At 44.0% G+C, this 13,466-nt stretch overlaps 1 long non-coding RNA gene across 1 annotated transcript in view; it reads left to right on the top strand.

Moving 5' to 3' along the window:
* Positions 1-13,167, top strand: part of LOC144798936 (uncharacterized) — a 64,391-nt gene extending 51,224 nt beyond the window's left edge. The window contains exons 3-4 of the long non-coding RNA XR_013603702.1: positions 11,615-11,708; positions 12,160-13,167. This is a non-coding gene — a long non-coding RNA (uncharacterized LOC144798936). The remainder of the gene's footprint in view (positions 1-11,614; positions 11,709-12,159) is intronic.
* Positions 13,168-13,466: the final 299 nt, after the last annotated feature.

The raw sequence follows: 13,466 nt of genomic DNA, 5'->3' as shown, positions 1-13,466 counted from the left end.
TGAGTCTAATTATACAGCCAGCACTATGAAAGAACTAGTGAAGTCAGATGGAGTTAGAAAGAGGGGGAGGACAGATTAAGAAGATGCCAAGTAAACATTTTTCTGTCAAAAATCCTAAATGCACACATTTTAGATTGGAATGCATATGCTACACTTGAAACAGATCCAAATCAGCTACTGCCACGGCAAAAATAAACTCAGAATTGTAACATTTAACTGAGCAATACTCATCAGTTGGCTTCCTATAAAAGATGCTCTTTTTTGGTTTATATCTGAACACCTGTCATCCACCTAAAAAAAAGAGGCATCCAGAGGAAATAAACAACCATGCTTGGTTTGCATTCATTGAAATGTGCAGAGTGGAGCTGGATTTCGGTATTCAAGAAACCTATTAAGAAAGGCATGTCCTAGCAACCAGATTAGGAACAGCGGGGCCCAGAAAATATATAAACGCTCACTGCATATTTAGATGACCTCATGGTTAGACTCTCATTTAATCGAGTCCTCAACGCCTTACCAACTGCCAGTACATTTCTCCCCCCCTCCCGCCACTTTTTTTTTAGCTCACCTCAGAGGCTGCCATACTTTTGTAAGTGAGAAGCTGTGCTAAATTTGTTTAAAAAAGAATAATAAAATTAAGTGCAGGTTGCCAGAGTCCCAATGGATCCTGCTGCTTGATCCCCAAATGCCAAGTTTGCTGACTCCCAAGGCTGCTTAGTTTTGATTCCACTTTCTGTCTCTTTGTCTCACTCTGATTTCTATCCCTGCTTTCTCTTTTTGCCGCTGTTTTCCTATCTTTCACTTCTCCCTTCTTTCGCCCTTTTTGTCTCTCTCTTGCTTGCTTTGGGTCAAAGTCTTATTGTGAAAAAGAAGTGCTTGTCCCCAACAGTAAGTGCTAATACCTTCCGCCTAAATACACTGGCACAATTAAGCACTAGGGGTCTGCAAGGTCCACAAGCCCCTTGGGGTCCCCAGAGCACGTGGGACGTGCAGTTTCCTTGCCAAAGTTTGCCTCCAAAGGAAGCAAAAGAGGTTATGAGCTCTTCCTCATAACCTCTTTTGAAGAACATTGTTGGAGAAGGCTGTTGATACTGCAAATAGACATTCAGAGAGTGGTCAGCCAAACACTGATTAAGCCAACCAGATGACAGATTGAAATAAACAAATAATACTCTTCAGAAACCATCAGTATAAAATTGTTTATGGAGACTGAGGGCCAAAACATCATGTAGTGAATGTTGCTACTTTGCAGAGGTTTAAATATGATTTTGGAAACCAGGTGTACAAACTGGCTTCCAGTTTTGCACTCCAGAAAAAGAGTATTGATCTGGTGTCAATGTCACAGAGTGTACAGAGCATATAACAACTCATCATGGAGTTGTGAGATCACCAAATGATTGACATGGTGTGTTTCTCGGGCTTTAAAATTGAAGAGGGCTATTTAGCCCCGCAAGGGATCGTGTTGTCCTGGACTACATCAACACGCTTTTAGTAATCAAATACTTCTCAAATTCCAAATATGGGTCACAAATCCATCTGTGTGGCCCTGTGCAATTTAACAAGATGCGGGTGAGTGACCTGCCCTACCATCCCTGGGTTTGAGAGAGGCTAGAAAGGCCAGATTTCCTAACTCAACCCATGAGCTGATGCATCATTTTCATCCACCAGTGGTGGTAAATTTTCAAGTTGCAGTACCTTTCTTGAGATCTTTTTTACTCCATGACATACTTTTGTTACATATCATTTTCAAGGGCAAAGGGGAGTGCTGCATTTTAATGTAAAATAGTCCATATGGAAGTGAAGAAATGCTTCCTTGAAGCACATTGCACAATCATCATTCCTGTTGGTCTATACAGTGTTCAAGCACTAACAGGAACACAAGCACATCAAGATTGGTTTTGGTTTGTTTGATGGACTAGAACGCAGCTTTAGTAATTCCAGTGGCTGAGATTAAATTGAGTATTCCATCCTGCACCTTTTTGGCTTGGGAGTGCAATTCTTTAAAATGTGCATAGAGTGGGCCTTGTCTCTGCCCAGAGGATTATTGTTTTACCTCTAATGCTATTCACTGTTTGATGTATCATTGAGCATTGTATTACAGTGCATTAGGGACCTGGGCGGCTTTCGGGCAGTGCGACCGGTGCGGCCGCACTGGGTGCTGACCTGTGAATGGGGGCGCTGACCTCAGGGGGTGCGCTGTGTTAGCAATAACCTATGATTGCAGAGATGAGGGGGACTTTTGCCCAGTGGTAGTGAGAGAATCCGAGGAGAAGGTCAATGGGGGTGGGGGTGCAAAAATGATTGTCGCATCGGGTGCCACCAGTGCTAAAGCCGCTCTGTTAGGGACAGTCGTACATGTCAAAGGTGCACAAAACCATCACACATTGCATTTTTTCACACATAAATTGCATGTCGAAAGTTATACTCATTTTTATTTTTTATAGGAGTTTATAGCATGAGGAGAAGACTTGCAGCAGTAGTGTGTGCGCGTGCTCACACATACACACACACACACACACACACACACACACACACACACAGAGCATTGGAAGCTTGTATCACACTAGCGTAATACAGTAAAGGTGAAGGGTAACAAAGCAGACGGTGACCAGATGTGTGTGCCAGAGTCTTTGCTGCCAACCAGCCTCTTAAGAGTCCGGCATGGGGAGCTGGCAGGTGACCCAGAGTCAGTGTATGCGTCTCAGAGAATGCTGTTGTGGCCACATGTAACTCCAAATTTTGATGCATGTGGGATTTTTCTTCTAGGCAGAGCTGCATCTGGGCTGCCCTTCACCCGCATGAAGCCAGTCAGGACTGGTGCCTAATTCAGAAATTGTAGGCAGGCGCATTACTAATACCACCACAGATGTCCCATAGTGATTCTAAATTGGAATAAGGGTTAAAAAAAAAGCCTTGTTGCTAGTGGAGCGAGGGTGACCAAAGAGCAAAATATCATTTATCTTAGGATAGGGAAATTCTATCTCACTCTCGAGACGCAAAGCACTACCAAAGGCAATAGGTCTCCCTTTATTATGCTAAGTGCATATATCTGTTTTTCCATACATTTTAGACTATGAAAGATAGACCTACGTGCTTCGCCAATGCTTGTTTGTTGTTCTTGCTAGTTCACATGCTTTCTGTAACATGGTTAACTCGTGGTCTTGCAAGAGGACAGACAAGAAGTATGCATCCTTATTGTGTGTTAATTTATTGATGTAAGAACAGGATTCATTTGAAATCCAAAACTACTTTTAAATAATTGGTGTTTTAGGAATGTGATACTTTTGCATACATTGTTTATCCAAATGAAATAATGAGTTAGTAAGTAAAAGCAGACATAAGTTCTGTGTTTTGTTACAACATAATCTCTATTTTCTTGGTTCTCATTAAAATATGATGAGCCAGATGTACGACATTAGCATTTTGCGGCTCGCAAATTGCGACGAATTGCGAGTCGCAATTTACAAATCACAAAATGGTGTGTACAATAGTGTCTGAGACACTGTTTGCGATTCCCAATGGGGTCGCAAATTGCATGCCTCATGAATATTAATGAGGCTGTCGCAATTTGCGACCCCATTGGGAATGACTGGCATTACCAGGGATGGTGGCCTGCTGGGGTCAGCAGACCACCATGTCTGGGACTGCTTTGTCAATAAAGCAGTTTTTTTTTTAACGCAGCCCGTTTTCCTTAAAGAAAAACGGTATGCATTTAAAAAATAAGAATGAAACTTTTCCGTTTTATTTTGTAAGGGCAGGCAGTGGTCCCTGGGACCACTGCCTGCCCTTAAAAAATATTTGTGCATGCATTCACGAAGGGGAAGGGTCTCCTGGGGCCCCTTCCCGTTTGCGAGTGCTTCACCACCCTCTTGAGAAGGGCCGTAAACTGTGAGTGTTTTGCGACCGCATTTGCAGTCACAAAACATTCATACAGAGTCGCTATTAGGAGGGGACGTCCTTGGAATACCCCTTCATAATAGTGAGTCACTAACCCTATTTTGCGAGTCGCAAATTAGTTGTGACTCGCACAATAGGGTTGATACATGGCCTACACGGTTTTTGCGGCCGCAAACTGACCTAAAATCCCTTTGTGACTGCAAAAAACAGTCGTACATCTGGCCCAAAATTACATAAAGAGTTTTTTTTAATTGTTTGAATAGTAAGATTTATGTAATGCATTTGACTACTGCCCTCTCATATAGCCTACTTGTGGGTGAGCAATAATTTGCTGCCAGCTGAATAGTAACATTACTTTTGAATTTTATGATTACATAAATGAGAAGGAATGTTTTTTGCTCACCTCTTAGACTCAAGGTATATTCAGAGGAGAATAAGATTAGCTTAAAGTGAGGGTTCATTAAAACACATGGTAAGTCTGATTCAGTAGGCATACTCTTGGCTCGCTTTGGACTTCAATAGTGAGCCAGGAGTGCTATAAAAGTTATTCATAACTTTGCATAGCAAAATCTTTGTGAATTGTGCCTGGTATATTTAATGTTTGCTGCCTGTTCTCAGTTCTGTAATGCCCTATTACTTACCAGTAATCTTCATTAGTCCTGGTCCAATTCATGATGTATGGAGATGACCATCTCCCAGACAGAAAAACGAACAGAGGAATGCTGGGACCCCAAATCCACCCCCCTCTTGCTGGGAGTACTTAACGAGTACTTACCCAGTACTCATTCTGAACTACCAAGCCCCCAACAGGAAGGCCTGCCGCCCGGGAGGGAGAGGTTTCATGAATGGGACAAGGACAACGGGACCAGGAGTAATGAAGCTTACCCCTACAGTCCTCGCCCCTTTCATGATGTATGGAGCATACCAAAGCCAGATTACTGGCCCTTTGAACCCCCGAAGAACACCCAGGACACCACATCAAAAGCAGCCCAAGCGAAGAGAATGGGAGAATCTCAGGAAACACAACCAGGAGCACACAACCCGCAAACACTCCCAACCTAAAAGGGCCACACACCTCAAAATAAGCAGGAGATGACCAAGGTGAACAAAAAACCAGAACAGCAAGCCCATGGCACTGCCACATAACCACAGTGAAGGGTACCGAATGCCACATAACCCAGCGCACAGCCAAACCACGCCAAGAATGCCCCCGCACCAGCACTGGAGGAGAAATGCCAGCCAAAGGAATTACCAGTGACAGCCATCAACATAAGGACATTGAGAAGGTCACAAATCAAAGAAGACCCAGAGTGACCAGAAACACTATCACAACCAGGGACAGACCACAGGGACAATATCAAGGCACTGGATGAACCAGGACCCAATAATGCAGCTGGAGACACCAACGCCAAAGGCAAACAGAAGGAGAAGCCACCACAGGCACAAAGGAAGCATCTAATCACAGAAAAACAACAAGCAGGGAAGCCCAGCCCCCGGAGCCCCCCAACACTCAAACCACCAAGCAGAAGAGGGCCAGCTCAGAAAACCACCACAAAGGTGACAAGGTAATGACAGCCAATATCTAAGGCTGACCAGGAGGTACACAACAGAGACCCTAAGTCCAAAGGAAACTCCCCTGAAGGGAAACAGCTGTGACACCACAGGATATAAAAGAGAGAAAAAACAACCCAGTACAAGAGGCCCAAAGGAGTACCACAACAGACCGTTCACCCAACGGGGAACAAAAAGCCAGAAAGACCCTCACAGGGCCACAAGGCTGCCAATGCCCATGGTTCTCAACCTCGACTCAGAGACACAGTAACAGAACTAACAGAGAGCACTCCAAGGCAGAGCTGAGGGTAAGTTGGGGAACTCCCAAAAGCCACACGCTCCATCAGGAACATAGATTGACATGGCCAACACCAGGACCCACTCCACCCCCTCTGGGGAGACCCACAGCCGACCAGCCCAAAAAAGGCAGGAAGCCCCACTGCCAAAGCACACACCCAGAGGACCAGCCAAGTAATGGACAATACCTTCACACTCCAGACGTCTGCACACGAACTCCAGACAGAACATCGGGGAACAAGTGCAAGATGGGGAAAAAAACAAGCCAGAAAAAGATAAAACCAGGAAGGGAGGAAGCATCGACCCAGAGCAACCCCCACCAACCTGACGGGCAGGACCGCGAGAGAGCTCAGATGATCCCACAACCACTGAAAAACCCAGGGGAGGACCAGGCTTCATGGCAAAAACCTCCAGCACCGACCACTAGTGCCGACTCAGGGCGAGCATCAATGCACCCGACCGGGAGAAGAAGACATAGCCGCGACACTGGGACAGGCCAAGCCATAGGCATTCACCAAGAATATACATGAAACCAGGCCTCAACAACCGGAACACCACCCAATGAACCCACAGCTTCGCACTCCATGGCCCCCGCAAGGAAGCAGGCACAATGAGCGTCAGAAACCATGCCACCTGATGACCAACCAGGAGGACCAGGGAGCCAGAAACCAACACCCCACCTGGACAGGAAAAGACAGGGGAGACCAACTGTGACCATCCACAGCACACCCATGACCCAATAGCCAGCACGAGGGTAAACGGGATGCAGGGCCCCCAGCCTAAACCAAGAAGGAGGAAACCCCCAACCGAACAACAAGCCGATTAACCAGCTCGGAGGGCAAAGGACAACACATAGATCCCCCTTAAGTGAGTCCCAACACAAACCGCAAAAGGGCCGACACTTGGTCCTATGACATCCCAGGTCAATGGGAGATACAGACAGCTACAGGTTCCAGATCCCCAGGCCAAACACAGGTATGAAACAAGCACTGTGCCCAGACCATAAGGACAGGGGAGCTAGAAAGCACACAAAACAAGGGGGGGCGGCCAACAGCCCAATATCGCTGATGGACGAAGAGGCACCCAACAAGCCAGCCGACTGAACTAGAGAGCAGCTAGCAGAGACAGGAAGAGTAACCACCAGAAATCCAGGCACCACAACAGGAAGGCCAAAACAACCCAGGAGAACAAGCAACAGCATACAACACCCAGGCCAGTGACTCAAGGCCAGAAAAAAGGAAAACCAGATACCTGTAAGAAGGAGCACAGCAGGCAACCTCCAACACAGCAGCAGGCCACAACAAACTGCCCCGAGAAGCAAAGGAGCCGTCAAAGATGTCCCCAGAGCAGCCCAGAAGGCTGGAAGCAGAAGAACTGCCACCAAAAGACCAGCACAAATGCCCCCGAACAGAGGAAGAAGGCCTCCAACATGGTGGCCCCAGAGACCCGGAAAAAGTGGCACAGGGACACCAAACTACCACTTCCCAGAAAAACTCCAACCCCTAAGGGCCGAGAAAACACCCACTGTAACTAGCCTCAACCAAGGTCACAGAGACAACACACCACAAAAAGCGGCCAGGAACCCAGAGCTGAAGCCGCAGGACTTCAAGAAGAGGAAGGGAAGTCAGAACGACCCAATGGCAAACACCCTAAAGGTGACCTCCAAGATGCCAAATCCCACAAAGGCCAGGTCTGGTCTCGCCCCCGCAGGCTAGCCCCCCCCCTGAAATCAGGAAGCACCCAGAACCAGGATACAAGCACAGCACAAATTACAGTGTCAATCTCATGCTCATTGAAAACCTATATCGGATTTAGCTAGGTGTTTTCTATCAAATGTATTCACCTCCTGTTGTGATGATGAGGTCTGCCTAGGCATATGTACATCTGTTGACTATCACTCCCCTTCAGGCAAGCCGGATGGTGCAAGGGGTCCATGTGAATCAACCGAGTCTGTCCAAGTTGCTGACAGTTTACCAATGATAGGGTTGGATACATCAGTTGCGCTGCTAAGGTGGGGTCCGGTAGGTGGAGTGTGGGTAAAGGTCAAGGGAGGTGATATGGCCTAGAGTGGTGGTGTCAACCATTGGAGATATGTTTGAATTGAGCATGATACTTACTGTTGAAGGCCTTAGACAAAATCGGAGCTACCACTGGGATCATGTATAATAATTTATTGCACTACCACTTGGAACCTAAGACCTTGCAGGCCATATTGGCTATTGGACGAAATGAAGTACAGTTGCGTAGGAAGGGGGAGGTGCTGTGGGTGCGGGCCGCCCTGGGTGTCATCACTGAGGGGAATGACAAAATGGCAAAAAATATGTGTTTTTAACACTTTTTTTGCGATTTTGTCAAGCCGGGGGTGACAAGAAATTTCCTGCACCGGGTACCACCTGACCTTGCTATGCCACTGACAAGGTCATCTATCTTGATGTTGCTCTGAGGGCTGTTGTTGATACTAGCCGGTTAGCTGTTCAGACATGAAGAGATGTTAATGTAAGGGTTGCTATATCTGGTAACTAATACTTTTAATGCATAGTATGAGTGTCAAGAAATTCCTGCTTTAAATTATTGCAGTTTAGTTATTTACACCAGATGAACCTGACCTCAAATTACGTCACTAAGAGGAATGTCACAGCTGCTAATAGGCGATATAGCATTATATAACATGTCAGTCATTATTTTTAGAATAGTTCTAGAGACAATTTTAGCTGCCTCTCCGGCCTCCTGCAATAGAATCTTAAATAAAAATAAAAATACATAAATATATAGACTCACTTTGTTATCCGCCCTTTTCATGCATTGGTAGTTTCAACTGATGTTCACATTTTGCTTCCCCAACTACATTATATAGCAGGGGGCGATGTGTCAGCCAACTTTAATCATTGGCTCTCTTGTGCTGTGAGTGACAGAATTTTGACCTGATCACATGTGCACATCTGCCTAAGAAGAAGCGCACTTCAGTGCCAGGGCTAGTTTGCCAAATGTTTTTCTTTCTTTCCGCTCTTTATCATTTTTAGTCTTTTTTTTTAGTCATCTGCAGTCAAGTTGCTGTACTTTAAAGCCAATGTATCTATTCTTTGCTACAATAAGAATCATATTTTCCTGTGATTCCTATTAAAACTAATAAGCAAGCATGTGTACCTCTTAGAATTACAGATACCAGCTATACCAGCAAATACCAGTTCTACTCTATTAAAATTACTTTTTTCACTTCCATTTTTTATTGCAAGCATATGGCCACCACATTTACAGGGCATCGTATTTCTTCCTTCTTTTCATATTTGTGACATATGCTTGCTTTAAACAAAAATTGCACCCGCATGCCAAGATCCTACTTCTTGGCTTTACCAGTGCCTCTTCAACATAGCTGTGACTGCTCACAGACCCATACATCTTTTGTCATAAATGTTTCTGTACCGTGACCACGCCATACTCTGGAAGCTGGCCGCGGTGTATTTTCATCATAAGCAGTCCATGGCAAAATGTAATACTTTTATAACATCTGCTTATGTCAATATTCTCTTTTACCTCCCTGCCTTTTTATATCGCGCCGCAATTTGAGATTCGCAAAACACTGACACATTCACCGGAAGGATGCTTTGTGAGTCTCACTTTAGCCTGCACCAGCTATTTACGTGACAAGCTAAGTGGTGGACATTTGACCACTGAATCGGTAAAGCGACAGAAAGCATGCAAATGTCACCAGGGAGATGACACATACGTTCGAAACAATGCCAGGGCATTATTAAGGCAGAAATTTCAAAACATGCATTTATTTATATTTTCATTAACTGTATGTTTAAAGTAATTTTCCCCACTGCCCCATTGCAAATTCTAGGTCACAGAACGATTACATGAAAACATGTGTCTGCGCGCTAAAGTCTTCTTTCGACGTTAAAGGCAGGGACGGGGAGAACAGAGTATAAACAGAAATCATTTGAGCTGAAACACCTGAGCTGGTTATTTCGATTAGCTAGCACGATCCCATGATGTCATTAATGGGCATTACATAGGCATTGTGGACTGTGGAGCAGATGACCTAACTACAATAATGGAATGTTGATGTGTCTAGTGAAGTTTGATAATTTGTTTAATAGAGAAAGTTATAATTTCTAGGGTCACATACTCACAAAATCTGTAGAACCACTATGTGGAAACTGATCTGTTATATTAACTTGCCAATACACATATATTATAGTTTAAATGTGTGGTTTGAAAACATTGTGGGGGTAAAATGGGATCTGATCACTCATTTGAATCTTGGGTGGAGTTTGGCGGTGGCTAGTCAGAATATGTCAACGTTTCCATGTTAAATTGTTACTTTCAAGTCTTGGATCATTCAAAATATAGAAATGTTTGCATCCCACGAATTATTATACATCTATGCGTCTGTATGCATTTCTTACAAAGTGATAAACATTTTTGTTACCTAATTTTCTTTGATTAACTGGATAAAAGAGTCAGGACTGATTGTTCTTCAAACATCTGAGACATGACAACTAGTAGAAGATAGTGTTTAAGTTATTTAACTGCTCATACTACATTGAATGGACTGTAGGAATGGGCACTGGAATTATGCTGCAGTCGAGGTCCAAATTGTGTAGCACAGTTGACTAAATTATGCGGTAAGAAAAGGCCCATTATGCAGAGAAATATGTCACATTCTGTGGCACTAATATTTCACAAATTTGTAATTTTACCACATATTTATACTGTGGTCCAATAATTAAGATCATACTGTCTATATCTGTATACAACACATCCAGACATGAGCATGTACCACTCCTTTATACATCTTTTTTTAGTGTAATTCAAGACTAGGGAGTAGGGAGCGGTGGTCCGTGCAGGTAAGCGTGGTGAGGAGGGGGGGAAGTCGACAGACGATGTTGACATAGTCCAGTTTGGAGGTATGATAATGTGATGAGCTGAAATATCATACCCTGTTGAGATTGAGAAGAGGTAATAATGACGGCGGTTGCATGCCTTTCAATACTTCAATACACCTTTCTAACTATTGCAACGGATTGAGCAGAAACCTTCAAAATGCAATTTTGGTTGCATGGATGGTCGGATGATGATAGCTGTGATAATTTATGTCTGTCTTTGCTCTTTAACCTATTCAGGAAAATCAACAGTACATGTGCATGTCCAAATATAGCCCCTGAAAGAATTGCAGAAGGTTATTTGGAGGTTACTAAATAAGGAAACATTTGGGAGTCTTTGAAACTTACTGGGACAACAGAAGTTGTAGTATAATCTTTGGGACTCTCATACAGATCACACCATTAAAAGAGTAGCACATTGCTCAGTCTACACCAAGTAAACTTTGACTTTTGATTTATTATAGCCTTATAGTTCGACGTAGCGGGCTATACTGGCCATTAAAGGCCTGCTCCAGCTTTAAGGCCCGAGCTGAAGGCGAGGGCCTTTAACAAGGGAGCAGGCCTTTAATGGCCAGCTACGGTGGGCTATAAGGATATGAGAACATTCTGCCACTAGAGGGCAGAATGTTCTAACAAATAAAACAAAGGCCTCTCGGAGCCCAAGGGGATTTAAATCCCCTGTGGCTCCGTAAGGCCTTTGTTCACAGCTACAGCTGTGAACTACATAAGAATGTTGGCGCTCTGGGGTTCTACCTGCCATTAGAAGCCCAGAGAACTCCATTGTTTTCAATGGAGCTCCCAACATTCCAAAGGTCTAATAACGGGTACATCAAGTATATGCCATTTGTAAAGAGATTAGCATTTTTGCTGGTATATGGTGTTAGTATACGGCTAAGCCTCTGAGGAAATTTGATAGTTGAGGAAGCAGTTCTTAGTAATGATTTGAGAAGTTGGTGGCTAACATCAAATACTATTTCCATTAGGTGAACACCATGATAGTATGCACATTCTTTAACTCAAGAAGTGAGGAAATGTATCAAATGGACCTAGGCATGTTGATGGAGCAAGGTTTCACTTGTAAGGAGGCCGATTTGTACTCAGCCATCTCGAAATAAACTGTAACACACTAACTAACATGTTTTGTCTTATTAACAACGCAAAACACAACATTTCTAGTAAGCTGGGGAAGCTTTTCAATGGGCTTCTTACTAATCGTAACTCGAGTAACCCAAAATGGCCGCCGCAACGCGGGAACTTTTCTGCGCATGCGTCTGTCACAATCACGTGACATGACGTACTCTCTGCTTTGGTGGGAAAACTTTGCTTCTGCGCACTAAAGCTAAAGATGGCTGGTCTATGTTTTCATGTGCTAACACTTGCATTGCAGCTTTTACTAAGTTGTAGGTTCTGCCTAATTTCTAACAATGTAGTTAAAATAAATTAATGGGAATAGAGTAGAGATAAGTGGTATACAGTGCATTCATTTTTTCTTTGTTCTAAACCTGTTCTTCTTTGACTTTGCTATTAGCTCGTGTTTGGACCAATCAAGTACAATGTTGCTCCATCTTGGGTCCCGCGACTGCGCATGCTCTGCGTTCTCAAGAGTCCACAAGCCATGGCATTGAATTCATGCCAACAACAGTCTTGCCTGAAGATGCGCCTTTTAAACTCACCCCGCGACCTCAAGAGAGGAAGAAATGTTGATAATATGTTTTTCATTGTATTTACTCTCAGAACATTCATTGTTGGGTGGAATAAAATTATTGGGAAAATTAAAGTTATGGGCGGGAAGATAATTTGCATTATTGAATCAAGTGACCTCATAACTGGTATGGTGTGATGACCTCTCCTCGTCCTTTGACCAATCTAATTGAGGGAATACACACATTTGCAAAATTGGGGGGGTGGTACACTGCCCTGGAAATGGTATAACTAAGGTAGGCTTAGCTAGTTAGATTGTCCGACTTGTCCGAATAGCTGACCTGTCACTGACCCAAGGCACTCAATAGGCGATCGAGAACAGAGGTGCTGGCGGAGCACTCTGTCAGAGATTTGGGAGCAGAGGTGCTGGCGGAGCACTCTGTCAGAAGAATCGATAACCCAATCAGGGTTCCTGGGAAGGAGTTCGATAACCCAATCGGGGTTCCTGTGGGAGAAGATTCGCTAACCCGATCGTGGTCCAACTGTTAGCCGCAGAGAGGGGTGTAATGCTGGCATTGCATTCAGCTGAGGTTACCTGGTTCTATCCTGAATCCATCCTAATGTGGTCTTCACTGGTCCTGATCTACACCTTTGCCGTCTTACTGGCATCTGAACTACAAGAAGTCCTGTCTTTTATCCCAGCCCGTGGCCGAGGGTTGGTCTTCACACCATTCTAGGTAAATATAAAATTCATATGGGTATGTCATTGTATTGTTTCCCTTTCTTACCCTTCCTATGTTTCAATGCTTAAAGAAAGTATCATAATAATTTTGCATCATCTTGCTTTGATTGTATTCTTTCTAATTGATCAAGCTCTGACTGATTTCGTATGGACTCTGACATTTAAAAATGTACTTAGATAAAGTGTTTTAGTCTTTCCAGAGTCTGTGGTTATTTTAATGAGTGCAAATGTTTATATACTACCTATTATGCTAACTCCCTTGATCCCTTAGGACTTTAGGTACCGGCGACAAGGATTGGTAAGACAAACGATATAGGTCCTAAACGTTTAAATAAAATCCTGATTAAGCGTAGGCTTACCTGTTCAAAAGTGTGTATGTGTTTATGGGCCCAGGTGAGTATGGTAAAATCTCGGGCAGGTGAGCCCGCGCTCTATCAGTATTCCTTTGGTAG

The sequence above is a fragment of the Lissotriton helveticus genome, chromosome 12 (genome assembly GCF_964261635.1).
Source record: "Lissotriton helveticus chromosome 12, aLisHel1.1, whole genome shotgun sequence".
In the NCBI taxonomy this organism is placed as follows: domain Eukaryota; kingdom Metazoa; phylum Chordata; class Amphibia; order Caudata; family Salamandridae; genus Lissotriton; species Lissotriton helveticus.
This window is presented reverse-complemented; position numbering and strand designations above follow the sequence as displayed.